The sequence below is a fragment of the Saccopteryx bilineata genome, chromosome 1, assembly GCF_036850765.1.
Source record: "Saccopteryx bilineata isolate mSacBil1 chromosome 1, mSacBil1_pri_phased_curated, whole genome shotgun sequence".
Taxonomy (NCBI): domain Eukaryota; kingdom Metazoa; phylum Chordata; class Mammalia; order Chiroptera; family Emballonuridae; genus Saccopteryx; species Saccopteryx bilineata.
The window spans coordinates 400746054-400767407 of NC_089490.1; the positions used below are offsets into that span (position 1 = coordinate 400746054).

General features: G+C 41.5%; 1 protein-coding gene and 1 pseudogene across 1 annotated transcript in view; one reads left to right on the top strand and one right to left on the bottom strand.

The window, feature by feature from the left end:
• PACS1 (phosphofurin acidic cluster sorting protein 1) overlaps positions 1 to 21354 on the top strand; it is a 131667-nt gene that overhangs the window by 13231 nt on the left and 97082 nt on the right. The gene's annotated exons all lie outside the window — the stretch shown is intronic.
• On the bottom strand, positions 18387 to 18753 carry LOC136318950 (10 kDa heat shock protein, mitochondrial pseudogene; annotated as a pseudogene).

Genomic DNA, 21354 nt, shown 5'->3' on the forward strand with positions numbered 1-21354 from the left:
TTCCTTAAGAATACATAAAACAGGTCCTAGCTGGTTGGAACAGTGGATAGAGCATTGGCTCATCATATGGATGGTCCTGGGTTTGATTCCCTGTCAGGGCACATAAGAGAAGCAACCATCTGCTTCTCTCTCCCTTCTCTCCTTCTTTCCCTCCTGCAGCCAGTGGCTTATTGATTCCAGTGTTGCCCCGGGTGCTAAGGGTAGCTCTGTCAGTCAGTGTGCATCAGCCTTAGGTGCTAAGAATAGCTCAGTTGATTCGAGCATTGGCCTTATACAGTGATTGCCAGGTGGATCTCGGTTGGACTGCATGCAGGTGTCTGTCTCACTATCTCTTCTCTCACTTAAAAAAAAAAAAGAATACATAAAACAGACTAACCTCTTCTCAAGTGTGGATCATCATGATGAATGGGATGAACATCAGGGCTTGAAATGACGAGTATAGACTGGTACCTGGTGCATAACTTTTTTTTTTTTTTTTTTTTTTACAGAGGCAGAGATAGACAGGGACAGACAGACAGGAACGGAGAGAGATGAGAAGCATCAATCATCAGTTTCTCGTTGAGCATTGCGACTTCTTAGTTGTTCATTGATTGCTTTCTCACATGTGCCTTGACCGCGGGCCTTCAGCAGACCGAGTAACCCCCTGCTGGAGCCAGCGACCTTGGGTCTAAGCTGGTGAGCTCTTTGCTCAAGCCAGATGAGCCCGCGCTCAAGCTGGCGACCTCAGGGTCTCGAACCTGGGTCCTTCCACATCCCAGTCTGATGCTCTATCCACTGCGCCACCACCTGGTCAGGCGGTGCATAACTATTTTTAAACTTGTGTTTGTTGTTTTAGTTGTATTTTTGTTTTTGTTTCTCTGTATAGCTATCAGTATGCCTTCTTTCTACTTTGTTGCTTGTGATAATATACCATGGGCTGAAGAACCAGATAATTAAATACTATATGTTAAGAATGAATGGGCTCTGAAATCTAGAGGCTTTAAAGTACAGCATAGGGCCTGACCAGGTGGTGGCGCAGTGGATAGAGCGTTGGACTGGGATGCAGAGGACCCAGGTTCGAGACCCCAAGGTCGCCAGCTTGAGCGCGGGCTCATCTGGTTAGAGCAAAAAGCTCAGCAGCTTGGACCCAAGGTCGCTGGCTCCAGGAAGGGGTTACTCGGTCTGCTGAAGACCCGCGGTCAAGGCACATATGAGAAAGCAATCAATGAACAACTAACGTGTCGCAATGTGCAACGAAAAACTAATGATTGATGCTTCTCATCTCTCTCCACTCCTGTCTGTCTGTCCCTGTCTATCCCTCTCTCTGACTCACTCTCTGTCTCTGTAAAAAAATAAACAAACAAACAAAAAAATTTAAAGTACAGCATAGGGAATATAGTCAATAATATTGTCGTAACTGGTGGTTTATTGTTTAGTGCCTGGTGGTTTAGTGCCTGGTGGTTTCTTGAAATATTGGCGGGGATCATTTTGTAAAGCATATATTGTCTAATGGCTATGCAAGAATGAATAGGCTCTGAATAGAGTTGGAAACCCTGTTCTTTTTTTTTACGTTTGGATTGGAGGATTATTATGGATTAGTAAATTAAGCTTTATATCTAGGGCTTGGTTAAATTTTTTTTATTATCTCTGGGAAATTTTTCTAAAAAAATTTACTGATTGATTTTAGAGAGAGGAAGGAAGAGAGAGAGAGAGAGAGAGAGAGACAGATAGACAGAAATATCAATCTGTTCCTGTATGTGTCCTGACTGCATATTGAATCTAGAACCTTTGTGTATTGGGAAGACACTCTAACCAACTGAGTTATCTGGCCAGGGCAGTTTTCTTTCTGATTTTTAAAAGTGAGGATACCTTTATTTTCCTTGTTGATTTGTTATGAAGATAAACAAGATGTTTTTTTTGTTTTTGTTTTTTTTTTCATTTTTTTCTGAAGCTGGAAACGGGGAGAGACAGTCAGACAGACTCCCGCATGCGCCCGACCGGGATCCACCCGGCACGCCCACCAGGGGGCGATGCTCTGCCCATCCTGGGTGTCGCCATATTGCGACCAGAGCCACTCTAGCGCGTGAGGCAGAGGCCACAGAGCCATCCCCAGCGCCCGGGCCATCTTTGCTCCAATGGAGCCTTGGCTGCGGGAGGGGAAGAGAGAGACAGAGAGGAAAGCACGGCGGAGGGGTGGAGAAGCAAATGGGTGCTTCTCCTGTGTGCCCTGGCCGGGAATCGAACCCGGGTCCTCCGCACGCTAGGCCGACGCTCTACCGCTGAGCCAACCGGCCAGGGCTAAACAAGATGTTTGTAAAATGTTTGAGTATCTGTATTCATAGACATCATTATCTTGACATCTTTGGGTAATATCAGTGAAGCTATGAATATGATGGTATATTTTTAGACCTGTGGTCGATCTCATTTACAAAGGTCATCATTTATATCATCTTCACAGGTAGGTTTTTGTTGTTGTTTTTTTTTTCTTTACAGAGACAGAGAGAGTCAGTCAGAGAGAGGGATAGACAGGGACAGACAGACAGGAACGGAGAGATGAGAAGCATCAGTCATTAGTTTTTCATTGCGCGTTGCAACACCTTACTTGTTCATTGATTGCTTTCTCATATGTGCCTTGACTGTGGGCCTTCAGCAGACCGAGTAACCCCTTGCTTGAGCCAGCGACCTTGGGCTCAAGCTGGTGAGCTTTTGCTCAAACCAGAGGAGCCCGTGCTCAAGCTGGCGACCTCGGGGTCTCGAACCTGGGTCTTCCGCATCCCAGTCCGACGCTCTATCCACTGCGCCACCACCTGGTCAGGCGGTAGATTTTTGTTTGGCACTTGCAGCTCATATCTAATAGAACGTGACATTGTTATCTACCTTAAGTCTATTGTTTATATGTTTAATATTTTTAAAATTTTATTGATTGATTTGAGAGAGAGAGAGAGAGAGAGAGAGAGTCAGAAACATTGATTTGTTCCAGTATATGCCCTGACCAAGGACTGAACCAGCAACCTCTGTATATCTGGATGATGTTCAAACCACTCTTTTTTTTTTTTTTTTTTTTTAAGTGAGAGGAGGGAGGATAGTGAGGCAGACTCCTGTATGCTCCCTGACAGGGATCTTCCTGTCAGGGGTAATCGAACCTGGGATGTCCCTATGCCAGGCCGATGCTCTATCCACTGAGCGGGTGCCTAGGGCCACACGTCTATTGTTAAATAAAATTGTCTCGTCAAAATTAAAAGATATGGAAAGTAGTCAGCAGCATTCTGTCATCTCTGCCATGTACCATGTTTGCTGTAGATGAAAATGAATAAGCAACTCTGGAAATCAAGGTCCTCTGGGAACATAAAAACTCTTGTGGCTATTAATGGATTTAATTGTATTTCCTCTCTGCCACCAAAATGTGCAATAAATTGTTTATGCCCTTGCTTTTAATGAGGAGAATTACGTATTAACTATGTAATATCATTATTGCTTTGTTTTTATTACTTGTAGATAATACCGTCTATCCTTAAAAAAAAAAACTTATGAAAAAGAATAGCTATAATATTATTAAACATTGCCCATTAATCTTTTCAGTTGATTTTTTTCTCCATGGAGAAAAAGGAAAGAATCTCATTGGAGAAACAAAAACTGGGGCTGGAAATGGGAAATGCTCTTCTAAACTAAGATTTGGCATAAGATTAGTTTGGTATGCTTTGGACTTGGGCCAAGTGATATGTTTACTTAGTTCTCAGGCAGCTTCACTGATAAACGAATGCCAGTCTCAGTGTTGCGAGGCATCATCTGATTTGAGCTCACTTAAGAGAAGATTTTATAGAAAAACGACTGGGATGATGCTCTTTTTGGATTTTGTTTTGGTTTGTTTGATGCTCATTCAAGTATTTACTCCTATTCTTGTAATATACTGGAGGAAGAATATCAGCTGTTTGCCATAATTTCTTTAAAACTAAGAGTCCAAATTGGTTTGGATTTAGAACTTGGTCTCTTATTTGGCCTGACCTCACCATGTGGGTTTGACTAAGCCTCTGTAACTCTTCCTTTACCTAATAGTAACTTCATTTAGTCAGCGGGTACTTATTGAACATACATCATATGCCAATCACCATTTTAGACACCAAGGAGAGAGCAGTTAATAAAACAAACAAAATCCCAGCTCCCTTGAGGGTTACTCTTCAGGGACAGGGACGGGGTGGGCAGCAAATGAGTGAGCTAATGATAGGATATGTCAGATGGGGAAAATGAAAGTGAGAAAGGGGGATAAGTGAGGCAGAGAGAGTGTTACAGTTTTCTTTATTGATTTGAGAGAGAGAGGAAGGGGGAGAGAGAGGGAAAACACATCTATTTGTTGTTCCACTTACTTATTCATTCATTTGTTGATTTTTGTATGTGCCCTGACTGGGGGTTGAACCTACGACGTTGATGTATGGGAGAATGCTCTAACCAACTGAGCTACTGGACCAGGGCCAACTGTTACTTACAGTTTTGTTTTCTTTTTTTTTTTTTGTATTTTTCTGAAGCTGGAAATGGGGAGAGACAGTCAGACAGACTCCCGCATGCCCCGGACCGGGATCCACCCGGCTCTGCCCACCAGGGGGCGATGCTCTGCCCCTCTGGGGCGTCGCTCTGTCGTGACCAGAGCCACTCCAGCGCCTGGGGCAGAGGCCAAGGAGCCATCCCCAGAGCCCAGGCCATCTTTGCTCCAATGGAGCCTCGCTGCGGGAGGGGAAGAAAGAGACAGAGAGGAAGGAGAGGGGGAGGGGTGGAGAAGCAGATGGGCGCTTCTCCTGTGTGCCCTGGCCGGGAATCAAACTCGGGACCTCTGCACGCCAGGCCGGCGCTCTGTTACTTACAGTTTTGAATAGATGATCTGGAAGACCTCAGAAGCTGAGCCGTCCTTGTGGAGCTCACATTTAGGCAAATCAGTAGAGGAAGCAGCAAGTACTTGTAGATTCCAGGAACATCCAGTAGGCCAGTGGACTGGAGCCAAGTGAGCAAGGTGGAGAGTAATGGGACAGGAAATCAGAGAAGTAAATAGAACCAAATCTTGGAAATCTGGCTTTGACCTTGAATGAGATGGGAAGCCATTGGGGGTTTCAGCCAGAGAAGAGGCATGAGAATGACTTCAGTATTAAAATAGCCTATGAAGGGTAGGGATGGCAGTAGGGAGTCCAATTAGGAGTATGATGACCATGTAGTGGGAGCTGATGTTAGCTTGACCAGAGTGGCAGGCACATGTGGAAGAGAGAAGTCTTCAGATTCTGGGTATATTTTCAGGACTAAAGAATTTGCTTATGGATTGTATTTGGAGTTCGAAGGCAGAAAAGGGTTCAAGGATGACTTCAAAGTTCCATTTAACTTTCTCTTGTCAGTTTTCTGTTTTTTACCAAAAAATTATTATTGTCATATCTTTGTCTTAAGTAACATCAATTATGTGAGAAAGAGATCTGTGTTAACAGAGCTCTTCAAAGTTCTTTTTTTTTTTTTTACAGGGACAGAGAGGGATAGATAGGGACAGACAGACAGGAACAGAGAGAGATGAGAAGCATCAATCATTAGTTTTTCGTTGTGACACCTTAGTTGTTCATTGATTGCTTTCTCATATGTGCCTTGACCGCGGGCCTTCAGGAGACCAAGTAACCCCTTGCTCGAGCCAGCGACCTTGGGTCCAAGCTGGCGAGCCTTTTGCTCAAGCCAGATGAGCCCGCGCTCAAACTGGCAACTTCCGGGTCTCGAACCTGGGTCCTCCGCATCCCAGTTCGACGCTCTATCCACTGCGCCACTGCCTGGTCAGGCTCTCCAAAGTTCTTGAGGAAGTTTGTTTCTACTTTTGCCATTTATAATTAATTAGGAATAAATTTCCTTGGAAATTTACTGAATGATGGAATAATTCATATATTGGCAACTGATTGTGTTAAAAATCTTGATAAATTTTTTTAAAATCTTGATAAATTATTTTTATGCTGTGGGCCATGTTAAAGCTATTGGAGCAGCTGAGTCTCAATTTCCCTGATTGTTCTGCTGTCATACTTGCTTGGTCTTGTAGCTCTTCTGATTCTTTCTTATTTGAGGGTTTTTGATGTGGGAGATCTACTACAGGAGCCATGAACAACTGTAGCACATATCCTTTGTCACTAACCCAGTGAAACTGAGAAGTAAAAAACACCTTTCTTTTTTTTTAATGACTGATTTGCTACAGTAGACAGCCTGTCTGTGCTTCCTAGGAGCTGCTCTGTAAGGAGGAATCCGCTGCAGAATGATTTAATTTGTATAATCTTGACGGTGGAGCTTTTTTTTTTTTTTACAGGGACAGAGAGAGAGTCAGAGAGAGGGATAGACAGGAACGGAGAGAGATGAGAAGCATCAATCATCAGTTTTTCGTTGCAAGACCTTAGTTCATTGATTGCTTTCTCATATGTGCCTTGACCCTTGACCACGGGCCTTCAGCAGACTGAGTAACCCCTTGCTCAAGCCAGCGACCTTGGGTCCAAGCTGGTGAGCTTTGCTCAAGCCAGATGAGCCCATGCTCAAGCTGGCAAGCTCAGGGTCTTGAACCTGGGTCCTCTGCATCCCAGTCCGACGCTCTATGCACTGTGCCATTGCCTGGTCAGGCAAGGTGGAGCTACTTTTGAAAGAACAGAAAAGTAAAAGGAAAGGAGCTCAGTTAAATCTTGTAGTTTGAACTCTTTCCTCTTGTTTTCTGCTCACTATGTCTAGATCAAGTTTATGATCGATTCATTTCAGTAATTGCTCTTGAAAATGGCAGCTGCGCTTTTCTTTTATTCTTTTTTCTTCTCTAACATTTTAAATAAGTATATTACTTAACTTGTGATCTGTATAATGTGAGTTGCATAAAATAACAGCATCCAAGTGCAGGTATTACAATTCACTTTACAGTTCTTTTGATAGGCTGAGGGTTTGTAAGTGGTTCTCAACACTCTCAAACTTTATGACCTCTTTTCTATTCTGAAATGAAATTCCCAGACAATACAACTTACCAACATGTCTACAACATCTTAATTGTAGTATAAAGGAAAAATGAAAGAAAGGTTCTTTATAACACAACATATACTTCTAAATGTAAATTTCCAGAAGACATTTTTAAATGTTCACAGTCCATTAGAAACCAGTGTTTTTCAACCCCTGGTCTGTGGAACAGTGCAGTACCAGTTTGCAAAAGAGATACCCACCCTGATGTATGAAGATTATGGACCTACTGATCTTAGTCAAATTCACTTATGCTTAAGGTGATTGCCACTTATCAGCCTGTATCATTGATAAAAATACTATTGAGGTAGTCTTAGATATCTTTGGAACTTGTAGGCTTGTTTGAACAACCTTTTGTACCATGCAGAGCATTTATAGATCATGCATGACAGACAAAAAGTATTTGGGCAAACTTATGTAGTAGTCAATGCATTGTACATGTGGAGGTCTGAAATCAAGCACCAGCTTGTACTGTGTTGCAGTGTTATGTGTGGTAAGATGAAACTATTTGTTGCGTGTTTCCTTTTTAGCCAGCTAGGTTATGCACAGGCTCTAACTCCCACCCCCTCTCTCTGTATTTCATTTTTTCACACTTGTGCAAATAGTGTTTGGACAAACTTATGTGGTGTACAATGCATTCATTGTACATTGGTGTTCGGAACCCAAGTACCAGCTTGCATCATAATGCACTATTGTGTGCAATGTGATAACAATTTTTCTGTTGTGTGTTTCCATTGCCGGTCCCTTCCATCTTTCAGTAGTACATTTTATTTTCATGCTTGCACAAATAGTCATGCATGTACTCGCCTGTTCAGAACGCATCTATATTGTTTGCAAATAAATTATTGTGTTTTAGTGTCATTGTGCTGTAAATTTTAAAGCCTACAAAATGGAAAGAAAAAAAATCAAAACATTTTAACCTTCTTCAAGAGTGAAAACAACAGTCAAAAGAAAACTAGTGATGACACCGAAAGTAAACCAAGTACAAGTGCTTCAAGTTTAAAAGAAACAGTGAAGGCTGTGCGGCAGTGTGCTTAGTTGGTTAGAGTGTCATCCGGAAACAACAAGGTTGCAGGTTCGATCCCTGGTCAGGGCACTCGGGAAGCAACAAATAAGTGCATGACGGAGTGGAAAAACAAATGAATGCTTCCCTTCGCCCTCTCTTCTCTCTCCTTTCCTCTTTCATCTCTCAAAAAAATCAATCAGTAAATAAAACAAATTAAGCCCTGGCTGGATGCTTGGTTGGTTGGAGCATCGACCCGAAGCGCAGAGGTTGCCGGTTTGGTCTCCAGTCAGGGCGCACACAGGAACAGATCAATGTTTCTGTCTCACTTTCTAAAAAAATAAAAACGGTGAAAAGGAAATGTGTTGATAATTTGGAAGGTGCAACAGAAACCAGAAAAAGAAAAGGAAACTTTGTTAGTATGGTAAGGAGTATTTAAAACTTGGTTTCACTGTAGCAGCTGGTAGTGAATTATCACCTTGGCCTTTATGTGTAGTATGTTCTGAAGTTCTGTCAAATGACCTACTTAAACTTTCCAAACTTATTCACTGTTCATTTGTATTCAAAGTATAGTGATCTTGTTGACAAACCACTGGGTTTTTTTTTTTTGAAAGATTACACAACCAAATGAAAAGTCAGAAAATTAATATGAAGAAAATGATGACTAGTGATAAATTGTTGCTTTGAACATCTTATTTAGTTGTCCTTTGAATATTGAAGGTGAAAAAACTTCACTATCGGTGAAGAATGAATAAACCCTTGCATCTTAGATGTCACTCAGGAACATTGGGTCTTCAAGCTGAACAAAAACCTTGAGGCTACACTGCTTTCAGACAATACCATTCAAGAAGAATTGGTATGGCCAATGATACTGAAGAACAAATTGTAGAGGGAATAAAGAACTCAAAATGTTTTGCCATTCACCTTGATGAATCAACTGATGTAACCATGCTATTCTACTTTGCTTTGTGAGATATATTGACGATAAAGACTTTAGGGAAGAACTACTACTCTGTTGTCTTGATCTACCTGGTCAGACCACTGATTCAGAGATATTTAATGCTCTTTTCAAGCGGAAGGCTTAGACTGGGGAAAGTGCATCAGATTGTGTACAGACGGTGCTGCAAGCGTGATTAGAAATCACTCCAGGGTAGTTGCAAAAATAAAGGACATTACAGGTCCAGAAATTTTGTTCACAACACTGTATGATTCACTGACAACACTTAGTTGCAAAGAAATTTCCCCCTGAACTGAGCACAGTGAGAAATGGTGCAGTGAAGATCGTTAATGATATTCATAGTCGAGGTTTGAACTCCAGACTGTTCACATCACTATGTGAAAGCATGAATCCACAACACCAACACCTATATAGGAAGTAAGGTGGCTCTCAAGAGGAAGGGTTCTTTCACGCCTTTTTGAGCTGAGAGAAGTGAAACAGCTTCTGTGAGAGCGAAACTCTGCATTAGTAGATCTTTTGTTGGATGAAGAATGGATGGCTAAGCTTCTTCAGTGAACTAAAGGGGTTTAACATAAACGTTTTTACATTAAAAAGTAAGACGGATGCATTAAAAAAAAACTTGTTCTTTAGGAAAGTTGCATATAGGAAGAAGATGTAGAAATGTTTCCACTTTTCCAAGACTTTTTGATTGCTGCAGACATCTACTGGAAATTCACATTTAATATAATAAGTAAACATTTAAGAGTGTTCAAAACTTTGACCATTATTACCCTGAAAATGAAGATCCCCGTAAAGGTAACCTCTGGACCAATAACCCATTCATGGAAGATAATCAACTCCTGCTCCCTTAATCATTGTGAAGATGAAAAATGATAGATTTATCTTCTGATGTCACTTCGTGTCCAAATATAAAACACAATCATTGTCACAATTTTGTATATCACTGGAAAAAGAATATCCATCTCTTAATTGCCAGGCTATTACATTTTTAAAAAGATTTTATTTATTGATGTTAGAGAGAGGAGAGAGAGAAAGGTGGTGGGGAGGAGCAGGAAGCATCAACTCGTAGTTGCTTCTCTTGTGTGCCCTGATCGGACAAGCCCGGGCTTTTGAGCAGCCTTAGCACTCCAGGTTGGCGCTCTTATCCACTGTGCCTCCTTGGGTCAGGCACCAAGCTATTAAATTTTTAATCATATTTTCTACCACCTACTTGTGTGAGGAGACTTTTTTGGCTCCATCATTTTTATAAAAATCAAACAGAGAAACCAGATGGTTGTCTACATAGCGTTTCGTCTCTTGGAAGCAAAACTGCAGCCTCAGTTATCAAGTGTTGTGAAAAAGCAACAGCAGATTTTATACTAGCTTTACTCGAATTAAATATTGCTCTCTAGAAATTTCAGTTGTATTCTATTAATATATGTATATTTTTTACTGTTCATCTGGTTATTTTAGAGAATTTTTATTTTATTGTATTATAATTAAAAGATAATGCACAAAATACTAACAATGGTTTTTATTTCTGCCTTAGCAGCCCCTGAAATAATCCTCCTATTTTCACTGGTCCCCAAGTGTAAAAAGGTTGGAGATCACTGCTATAGCCCTTAGGTGCTTATAGGTACACATAACTTATCTCTGTGAACATCACACCCATAAATAGAGACTGATACAGGTATATTGGGTGGATGACCCAGATGATATGTAGCAATGCCATCGGTGTGTGATTTTCTAGAATGGTGAATAAATCTTCATCAAGTTCTATACAAATCAAAATATAGTCTTTCCTTTATTTACTCATTGGCCACTTTTTGGAAAATTTAGTGTATGTTAAATGGTGAAAAATGTAGTTTGGTTTCAGTATATTTGATTCCAGCCTTAGATAATTACATATACACTGCTTTTTATTTACATACATTTTTATTTATTTACATTATGTGTCCAGCAGAACCAAAGGCAGATTTATTATGAAACTAATGTGCATAGGCTACTTCCATGGCCCTGTACCTAATTCTTAGGGTTTTGTTGTGGTTGTTTTTGACAGAGACATAGAGAGTCAGAGAGAGGGACAGATAGGGACAGACAGACAGGAAGGGAGAGAGATGAGAAGCATCAGTTCTTTATTGTGGCATCTTAGTTGTTTATTGATTGCTTTCTCATATGTGCCTTGACCAGGGGGCTACAGCAGACCAAGTGACCCCTTGCTCAAGCCAGCGACCTTGGGCTTCAAGCCAGCAACCTTTGGGCTCAAGCCAGTGACCATGGGGTTAGAAAAGTACATAAAATAAGTATAGTTGATGAATTTTTGCAAATTGAACATACCTACATAACTAACACCCATATCAGGAAACAGAACATACCAACACCCCAAAACATTACCTTGCTCCCTTTAATTACTACCTTTCCCCTCCACTAAAGATAACTAATGTGCCCCTATCTCTATTACTATATCTTTGTAATAAGCCTGTTCCCTGGTGGTCTGAGTCTTCAACTTTGTGCTTCTTCATGATTGCCTTGACTAATCTTTGCTCCTTGCATTTTAAAGAAATTTTAGAATCAGCTTTTCAACTTTTTAAAAAATATTTTGAGAATTTTATTAGAATTACATTGACTCTGGATTAGTCTGGAGAAAATGATTTTTTTTTAAGAAGAATGATTTTTTTTTAAAATTTTAATCTTATAGGGTTCTGATTCTTTTTTTAATTTTTTTAATTTTTATTTATTCATTTTAGAGGAGAGAGAGAGAGAGAGAGAGAGAAAGGAGGGAGGAGCAGGAAGCATCAACTCCCATATGTGCCTTGACCAGGCAGGCCCAGGGTTTTAAACCGGAAATGATTCTTTTTTTAAGAGAGAGAGAGAAGGAGAGGAAGGGAGAGAGATGAGAAGCATTGTCTCATAGTTGCAGCATTTTAGTTATTTATTGATTACTTCTCTTTAGTGAGAGGAGGGGAGATAGTGAGGCAGACTCCCGCATGCACTATGACTGGGACCCACCCAGCAACCCTTTCTGGGGTCGCTGCTTGAATCAGTTGAGCTATTTTTAGTGCCTGAGGCTGACACTTGGACCAACCTAGCTATCTTCAGCGCCTGAGACCATGGTGGAACCAATCAAGCCACTGGCTGTGGGAGGAGAAGAGAGAGAGAAGGGAGAGAGAAGCAGATGGTCACTTCTGTGTGCCCTGAACAGTAATCAAACTTGGACATCCATATGCTAGGCTGATGCTCATCCACAGAGCCACCAGCCAGTGCCCAATAAATAAAATCTTTTTTAAAAAAATAAGTCTTCCAATTCATGGATGTGGTATATCCCTCTATTTAGATCTTCTCTAATTGATTTTTTATTTTTTAGCATAGAACTATTGTACATCTTTAGATGTATTCCTAAATATTTGATATTTTTACTTATTTTTGCCTTTATTCTTCATTTTGCTCTCTGACTTTCTTTCTTTTTTTTTTTTTTGTATTTTTCTGAAGCTGGAAACAGGGAGAGACAGTCAAACAGACTCCCGCATGCACCCGACCGGGATCCACCTGGCATGCCCACCAGGGAGTGACCCTCCGCCCACCAGGGGGTGATGCTCTGCCCCTCCGGGGCATCGCTCTGCTGTGACCAGAGCCACTCTAGCACCTGGGGCAGAGGCCAAGGAGCCATCCCCAGCGTCCGGGCCATCCTTTGCTCCAATGGAGCCTCCCTGCGGGAGGGGAAGAGAGAGACAGAGAGGAAGGAGAGGGGGAGGAGTGGAGAAGCAGATGGGCGCTTCTCCTGTGTGCCCTGGCCGGAAATCGAACCCAGGACTTCTGCGCCAGGTCGACGCTCTACCACTGAGCCAACCAGCCAGGGCGCAATATTTGATATTTTAAATCCTAGACCTAATTTTTGTAATTGTAATTTTGTGTGCTTTTTCTTATGGAGGACCCTCCAGCTTGTATAAACTTTAGGCCCTACGAAACCTGGTTCTGCCACTGGATGGAATGTTTTCACTTACAAGAATGTGGAAATCCTGTAGGAAGCTAGTCATTTCTTAATTGTTCAGGACTTAAAAGAATTGTAGACTGTACAATATCTGGTATTCTTGTTTTTTTCACCACTGTCAGTGAAATCCCTGATCATTGTGACAATCCAGAAAGCACCCTAGAGGCATTAGCACCACCATTATTTTATTGAGACTGACTGTTTTTATTATAGTTATTATAGCCCACTAGAGTGCTTTCATGTCCTGTGTTTGACTCTTTGTTTGTTTTAGGAAAAGACCTAAAAAGTAAGACAACAGTTTCACATGTTGCCATCTATAATCTGGACTTTAAAAATTAACAAATGATTAATCTTTACAGACTTCTGATTGCCCAGATGTACTGGGAGAGTGGACTGAACACTGGACTTAGAGCCAGAGAATTAAATCCTTTAACAGAAACTCTGTGATTTGGGGTTACCCTTTCAGCTTCAATCTTCTCTTTAGAATAGAAAGAAATAAAAATAACTGTCCAGCTGACTATTCAGGGTTGTCAGGAAGAACAGATGAAACAATTTATAGATGCTTTATAAGTCTTAGAGCACTATAGAAATGCCATTGATGTTGATTCATGAATTTACTAACTTCTTTTGCCAGGACAGAAGGCATAATTATCAAGATCGAGCCTCCTAAACAGTCTGTCTCTGCTCAGATTGGGATTCTTTGAGCTACAGCGATAACCTATGCACAGAAAGTGGCATCTGTTTTCCCAAAGCTTGTGTGTTTAGAGGAAGGCAACCAGAATACTACTCTGGGGATTCCTATCTTAATTCTGGTTTTCAAATGAAAGTAGGCAAATTACTCACTTTCCATTTCTTTCATTGTCTTACTGTTTAGCATTGCTTTGAGGATTACGGTAAAATCTAAGTTTTATGTTCCTCATTGAAAGTTTCCACGTGAATATAGGTGATACATTATTATAATTAAATTCTCATTCATATTAATTTACTGTAACCCTGGACTTCAAGTCAATGGGTTGAGAAATACCTGGCCTCTCATTAGATAAAAAGGTGATATGATTTTGGAGTGTAAATTGTGAAGGAGGGATACTATCTGCAATTTTAATATGAAATATACTCAATACTCATAAGATACTGAATTTCAAGTATTCATAGTTAGTGTTACCTCTAGAACGCATATGCTTGCTCTTTTAAATTGCATTTTGGTCTTATTTTAAGTTTTAGTGTTTGATTATTTTCCTCCCTGGTTTTGTTATTTAAGTAGTCCACTTTCCCCTCATAGTTTTTTTTTCCTGTTGTATCTATTTATTTATTTTTAAGATTTTATTGATTGATTTTATAGTGAGGAGAGAGAGAGGTCAGGGGAACAAGAAGTATCAACTCATAATTGCTTCACGCTAGCTGTTCACTGACTACTTGTTGTATGTGCCTTGACTAGGTAAGCCTCAGGTTTTGAACTGGCAACCTCAGTGTTCCAGGTTGACTCTATCCACTGTGCCACCACAGGCCAGGCAATTTCCCCCCCCCCCCAAAGTTAGAAGCGGGGAGGCAGTCAGACAGACTCCCTCATGTGCCAGACCAGCATCCACCCGGCATGCCCACCAGGGTGTGATGCTCTGCCCATCTGGGGCGTTGTTCAGTTGCGGCTGGTGCCATTCTAATGCCTGAGGCGGAAGCCATGAAGCCATCCTCATCGCCCATCCTCAGTGCCTGGGTCAACTTTGCTCCAATGGAGCCTTGGCTGCAGGAGGGGAAGAGAGAGACAGAAAGGAAGGAGAAGGGGAAGGGTGGAGAAACAGATGGGCGCTTCTCCTGTGTGTCCTGGCTGGGAATTGAACCCATGACTTCCACACGCCAGGCCAACGCTCTACCACTGAGCTAACTAGCCAAGGCCCAGGCCAGTCTATTTTTAATCAAAATTATACATATATTTTAGAGAGTCAAGTTTTTCTACAAGGCTTGTTTCAAAAACAATCTTTTGATGTTATTCGGTGAATTCCAAACGTGGAAGATCATTTGGTTTTTCTTCACCATTACCTCATTCTCTCAATAAAATTGTAATTTTGGGTCTGGCCTATGGTGTTGCAGTGGATAACACGTCAACCTGGAATGCTGAGGTCACCACTGTTTTGAAGAGATAGTTGTCATATCTCTTTATGTCCTCCAATTTGGAATAACCCTTAGTCATATTTTTTATTATAGGTGAGAGGAGGGGAGATAGTGAGGCAGACACCCGCATGCATCCCAATGGGGATCCACCTGGCAACCCCATCTGGGGCTGATGCTTGAGTACAGAGTTATTTTTAGCGCCTGAGGCTGATGTGCTCGGACCAGCTGAGTTATTTCCTGATTTGGTTGTTTGATCATGAAGGCATAGGAGACTGGACTCAGAATAGGAGTGGAGAGTGAGAGGCTTTAAAGGAAAAGTCGATTGAATGAGGCAGAGGAGCACTCAATAAACCAGAGGTGTCATCTAAGAGGACAGGGAAATTAGAAACGTGTTGTGGGAGGTGTTGGTTGGTTTTGTCTGGGAAATAAATGTTTTTGTGTACAGTAAAATTGCTTACCAGGCAATTGAAGACACAGGACATGTGCTCAAGTCCAAAGGTAGGATTGGAGTTGGAGCTGATAGACAAAGCTATGAGATAGATGATCACTAGAGAGAGAGCTGAGTCTTACCAGTGTGTGCTGTCTTGTTAGTGTAGGTCCAGAAATGACTGCTCTTTCTTCCTTCCAGTCAGGGTTCTGTGTATTTACACTTGGCACGGTTAAGCTTTATTCTCTAAAAAGCTGTCCATTTTTTCAGAAACAGTTTTTATTTTTATTTTTTTAGGTGAGAAGAGTGGAAATAGTGAGGCAGACTCCCATATGTTCCCTGACTGGGATCCACCTAGCAAACCCATCTGGGGCCAATGCTCGAGTAACAAGCTATTTTTGGTGTCTGTGGTTAATGTTCCCCACTGGAGCTATCCTTGGTGCCTGGGGCCATGATCGAACCAGTTGAGCCACTGGCTGTGGGAGGGGAAGAGGGAGAAAAGGGGGGAGAGAAGCAGATAGTCACTTCTCCTGTGTGCCCTAACTGGGAATCGAACCTGGGACAACCTACGCTGGGTTGATGCTCTGTCCACTGGGCCACCAGCCAGGGCCTTATTTTGTATAATACAGACCAAAAGGACTTTTTGCCAATTATAACAATGTGAGTTTGTTAGTCTTTTGGAGACACTTAGGACATTTAAAATTTGAAATCAGAGCTACTTGATTGGAACTTCCTTGATCTCTCAAGTGAAACCAACCTAGGCTACACGTGTAATTAGTATCATTGATTTCTTTTATGTTAAAGAGAGGATTTGTAGTACAGCTGAGTAATAGATGAATAATGAATAGGACAGACACATGATTCTACTGAGACTCTTAAGCCTTGATAACCGCACTGATTCCATCAGGATGATGAGGATGCTTAAAATATTGGTGGCCTCAAAGTCAGTAGTGGAAAATAATAATGCCATCTCCTTTTTAGGAACAAAAATCTAGCCCTTTGCATCCCCCTACTCCAGGGAGGGGGGAATGAAAGGTGTTCCTATTATTGTTTTTCCCTCTAATCTCTTTGGTTTAGATCCAATTTAGCCTGACCTGTGGTGGCGCAGTGGATAAAACGTCGACCTGGAAATGCTGAGGTTGCTGGTTCAAAACCCTGGGCTTGCCTGGTCAAGGCACATATGGGAGTTGATGCTTTCTGCTCCCCCCCCCCTCTGTCTCTCTCCTCTCTCTCTCTTTCTCTCCCTCTCTCTCCTTTCTAAAAAAAAAAAATGAATAAAAAAATGGAAAAAAAATAGATCCAATTTAAAAATTTTAACAAACAATATCAGATGTCAATTATATATAAAGTATACTGGGTTGCCTGACCTGTGATGGTGCAGTGGATAAAGCATCAACCTGGAATGCTGAGGTCGCCGGTTCAAAACCCTGGGCTTGTCTGGTCAATGCACATATGGGAGTTGATGCTTTCTGCTCCTCCCTCCCCCTTCTCTCTCTCCTCTCTAAAAAATTAATAAAAGAAAAATTAAAAAAATAAAGTATACTGGGAAAACTACAAAGATGAATGTTACAGGCCTGTCCTTAAATTTTTAAAAATTGATTTTTAGAGAGAGATGAAGGGAGGAAGGGAGAAAACAAAAACAAAAACGTTAATTTATTGTTCCACTTATTTATGCATTCATTGGTTGATTCAAGTATGTGCTCTGACTGGGGATTGAACCTACAACCTTGGTATATTGGGAGGATTCTCTATCCTACTGAGCTACTAGGCCAGGGCTAGGCCTGTTGTTAGAGTGCACTCTTGGTGTAAACAGCTAACAGCAATACAAAGCAGATTGAAATCGGTAAGAAATAGAGGTATGTGCTGAGATAGTACAGAAGAAAAGGCTGTTAATTCCTCTGTAGAGTCTGGCATTGGGACTAGAATTTTTGTCTTCAACTTTTGTTGTGGAAAAAATTTAAATATACAAAAATTAAGAAAATGGCTAATAAATCCCTATGAACTTATTTTATTTATTTATTTTTGTATTTTTCTGAAATGAGAAGTGGGGAGGCAGAGAGACAGACTCCTGCATGCACCCGACCGGAATCCACCCGGCATGCCCACCATGGGGCGATGCTCTGCCCATCTGGGGCATTGTTCTGTTGCAACCGGAGCCATTCTAGCACCTGAGGCAGAGGCCATGGAACCATCCTCAGCGCCTGGGCCAACTTTGCTCCAGTGGAGCCTTGACTGTGGGAGGGGAAGAGAAAGATAGAGAGGAAGGAGAGGGGGAAGGGTAGAGAAGCAGATGGGCGCTCCTCCTGTGTGCCTTGACTGGGAATTGAACCCGGAACATCCACTCACCCCACTGACGCTCTACTAACTGAGCCAACTGGCAGGGCTAAAATTGATTTTAGAGAGAGGAAGGGAGAGAGCAGGAGAGACAAGAATGTCTCTGTTCCTGTATTTACCCTGACTGGGAGATCGAACTGGCAACCTCTGCACTTTGGGATGATGCTTTAACTAACTGAACTATTTGGCTAGGGCCACCTAGCTTTATTATCAGCTCAAGGTTGTATCATCTGTTTTCTATTTCCTCCACTTTTACACCCAGGCTTTTTTTAAAAATTATTTTTATTTTATTATTTATTCATGTTTGAGAAGAGAGAGATAGGGAGAGAGAAGGGGAGAGGAGCAGAAAGCATCAACTTCCATATGTGCCTTGATCAGGCAAGCCCAGGGCTTTGAACCGGCGACCCCAGCGCTCCAGGTCGACACTTTATCCACTGCGCCACCAGAAGTTGTGGCCCCAGGCTTTTTTTTTTATTGGTTTTAGAGAGAGAGGAAGGTAAAGAGAGAGAGAGAAACATTGATTTGTTGTTCCACCTATCCATGCATTCATTGGTTGACTTCTGTATATATATTTTTTTGGTATCATTAGTTTATTATAAAAGTGACACAGAAATTATTTCAGAGCTTCAATGGAATGGGCAGCTTCACACGATGCCATTTCAACAGTGATTTATTTCAGTCTACATACTTTCCAAGAATATCACTGTCTCTAAATAAGAAATAATCCTTGTCGTCTAGAACCACTTTGGTGCCTCCATATTCTGGAAGAAGAACTTTATCTCCAACTTTCACACTAACTGGTTGAATCTCTCCACCCTTTCCTTTGGAGCCTGCTCCAACAGCTACTACTATTGCTTGCAATACTTTTCCTTGAGATTTTTCTGGAAGCATAATGCCTCCTTTGGTTACAGTTTCCTCAGCACTCCTTTCAACTAATACTTGGTCAAAGAGGGGAGGAAACTTTCTAAACACCTGTCCTGTCATGACTCCAGCCACTCACACTGAGGCTGCAAGGAGACAACTAGAGTCCAGCTCGCTGGACACGTGAACTTGGGGGAAAAAATCCTGTATATATTCTGACCGAGGATCAAACCCACAACCTTGGTGTTTTGGGACTACGCTCTGATTCAGCTAACTGCCCAGGGCTGACACATTTTTTTTTTCTGAAGTGAGAAGCGGGAAGACAAAGAGACAGATTCTTGCATGCGCCCTACCAGGATCCACCTGGCAAGCCCAGTAGGGGGTGATGCTCTGCCCATCTGGGGGTGTTGCTCCGTTGCAACCAGAGCCATTCTAGCACCTGAGGCAGAGGCCATGAAGCCATCCTCAGCACCCGAACTAACTTTTCTCCAATGGTGCCTTGGCTGCAAGAAGGGAAGAGAGAGATAGAGAGAAAGGAAAGGAGGAAGAGTGGAGAGGCAGATGGGTGCTTCTTCTGTGTGCCCTGACCAGGAATTGAACCTGGGACATCCACACTCTAGGCCAGCACTCTACCACTGAGCCAACTGGCCAGGGCCCATTTTTTATTTTTTTTAAATAACAGAAAAAGAGGAAGGGGGGAGAGAGAGAGAGAGAGAGAGATTGATTTGTTGTTCCATTTATTTGTGCATTCCTTGGTTGAGTCTTTATGTGCCTTGACCAGGGATTAAACCCGCAACCTTGGCATGTCAAGGTGATGTTTCAGCCAAATGAGCTACCTGGTCAGGGCCAAGATAGGGACACTTTTAAAAATACATAACAACAATATCATTATCCCTTCTAAAATATATATAAATAGTAATCCCTTAATTTCTAATTTATGTCAGTGGGGCTGAATTTCACAGAGAAGATTTTAATATGTGGTAAATTAGAGGAAAGGGATTCAGGTTGATGGAACAGCATGTGCAAAGCAGAGAAATGTGCAAAAGTGAAAGGTAATAAAAGTCTGATTCAGGGCTGTGGCAATGGAAGTGGAAAGGAAATGGCAAATATGAGTCATTGTGGAGGAAAACTCAGTGGTTTTTTCCAGTTGACGATAGCACGTGTATCTTCCCTGAATTTCTTAACACTATTTGTATGGTCCTTTTGAGCCACATAGAACAGGATCAGCAAATCAAGTCTGACTCTTAGCCAGCATTTGTAAATAAAGCTTTATTGGCACACGTCCATTGGTCCACACCATTGTCTGTGGCTTTCACCTTACAATGGCAGAGTTGAGTAGTTACAACAGAGACTCCTATGGCCTGCAAAACCCCAAATATTTACTATCTGGCCCTTTATAGACTAAGTTTCTCTAATAATTTCTCTTCATGTTTGATTGTTGTTTGGTTTTTATTTATTGTCTCTCTCCCCCCACTAGAGGTAAGATTAGGGATTTTTGTGTTCCATTCACTGCTCTATCTCCAGTGCCTGGATCAGTGCCAGACACTTATTAGGCACTCATTATATTGTTGAATAAGTGGGTAAATATATTATTATTCTTGTTCCTCTTCTGTGTTAGACACTGGAACTTTTTGGGAGGGACTAGGACGATACATTTTTAGATGGCAGTGATGCTATTATGTAAATTTGTCACAATTTTCCCAAAAAATTTTAGAAAATTGTTTCATCAATCCAGTGGCATCTTAAGCAGCAATTAAAACTAGTAATTATGAAGACTGTAGAAATGTGGGAACATGTTTATGATGGGTCAAAGTCTTATGCACATTACCTCTTTAAAATATATATGAATATGGGCCAAGACTAGAAGATAATACAAAAGTGAAGCCATTGTTTTAAGACAGTGGATTTTGGGTGTTTTTCTCTCCAAGAATTTTTTTTGTTTTTAGTGGGAGAAATGAGAGAGAGAGAGAGAGAGAGAGAAAGAGAGAGAAAGGGACAAACAGGGACAGACAGACAGGAATGGAGAGAGATGAGAAACATCAACTTGCTGAGACACTTGAGTTGTTCATTGATTGCTTTCTCATATGTGCCTTGATGGGCGGCTCCAGCTGACTCAGTGACACCTTGCTCAAGCCAGTGACCTTGGGTTCAGGCCAGCGACCTTGGTCTTCAAGCCAGCAACCCTGCGCTCAAGCTGGATGAGCCCACACTCAAGCTGGCAACCTCGGAGTTTTGAACCCGGGATCTCAGCGTCACAGGCCAACGCTCTATCCACTGCACCACCGCCTAGTCAGGCTCTCCAAGAATTTTTTTAATACTACAGGCACACCTCAGAGATATTGTGAGTTCTGTCCAGATCACTGCAATAAAGTGAATATTGCAGTAAAGCAGGTCACACAAATGTTTTGGTTTCCTGGTGATATAAAAGTTATGCTTACACTATAGTCTATTAAGTGTGAGATAGCATTGTCTAAAATAATGTACTTACCTTAATTAAAAATACTTGATTGCTAAAAAATGCTGACCATCACTTGATGAGGCGGTGGTGTAGTGGATAGAGCGCCGGAGAATCTTACCTTCAGTTTGTATAAAGTGCAGTATCTGCAAAGGGCAGTAAATTAAAGCACAATAAAATGAGGCATGCCTTTATTGTTTTCTTACAATTTCAGTAATGAATTTTAAAATACATAATTTTTCCATGCCTTACCACACCCAACCTCCCATATCTGCAT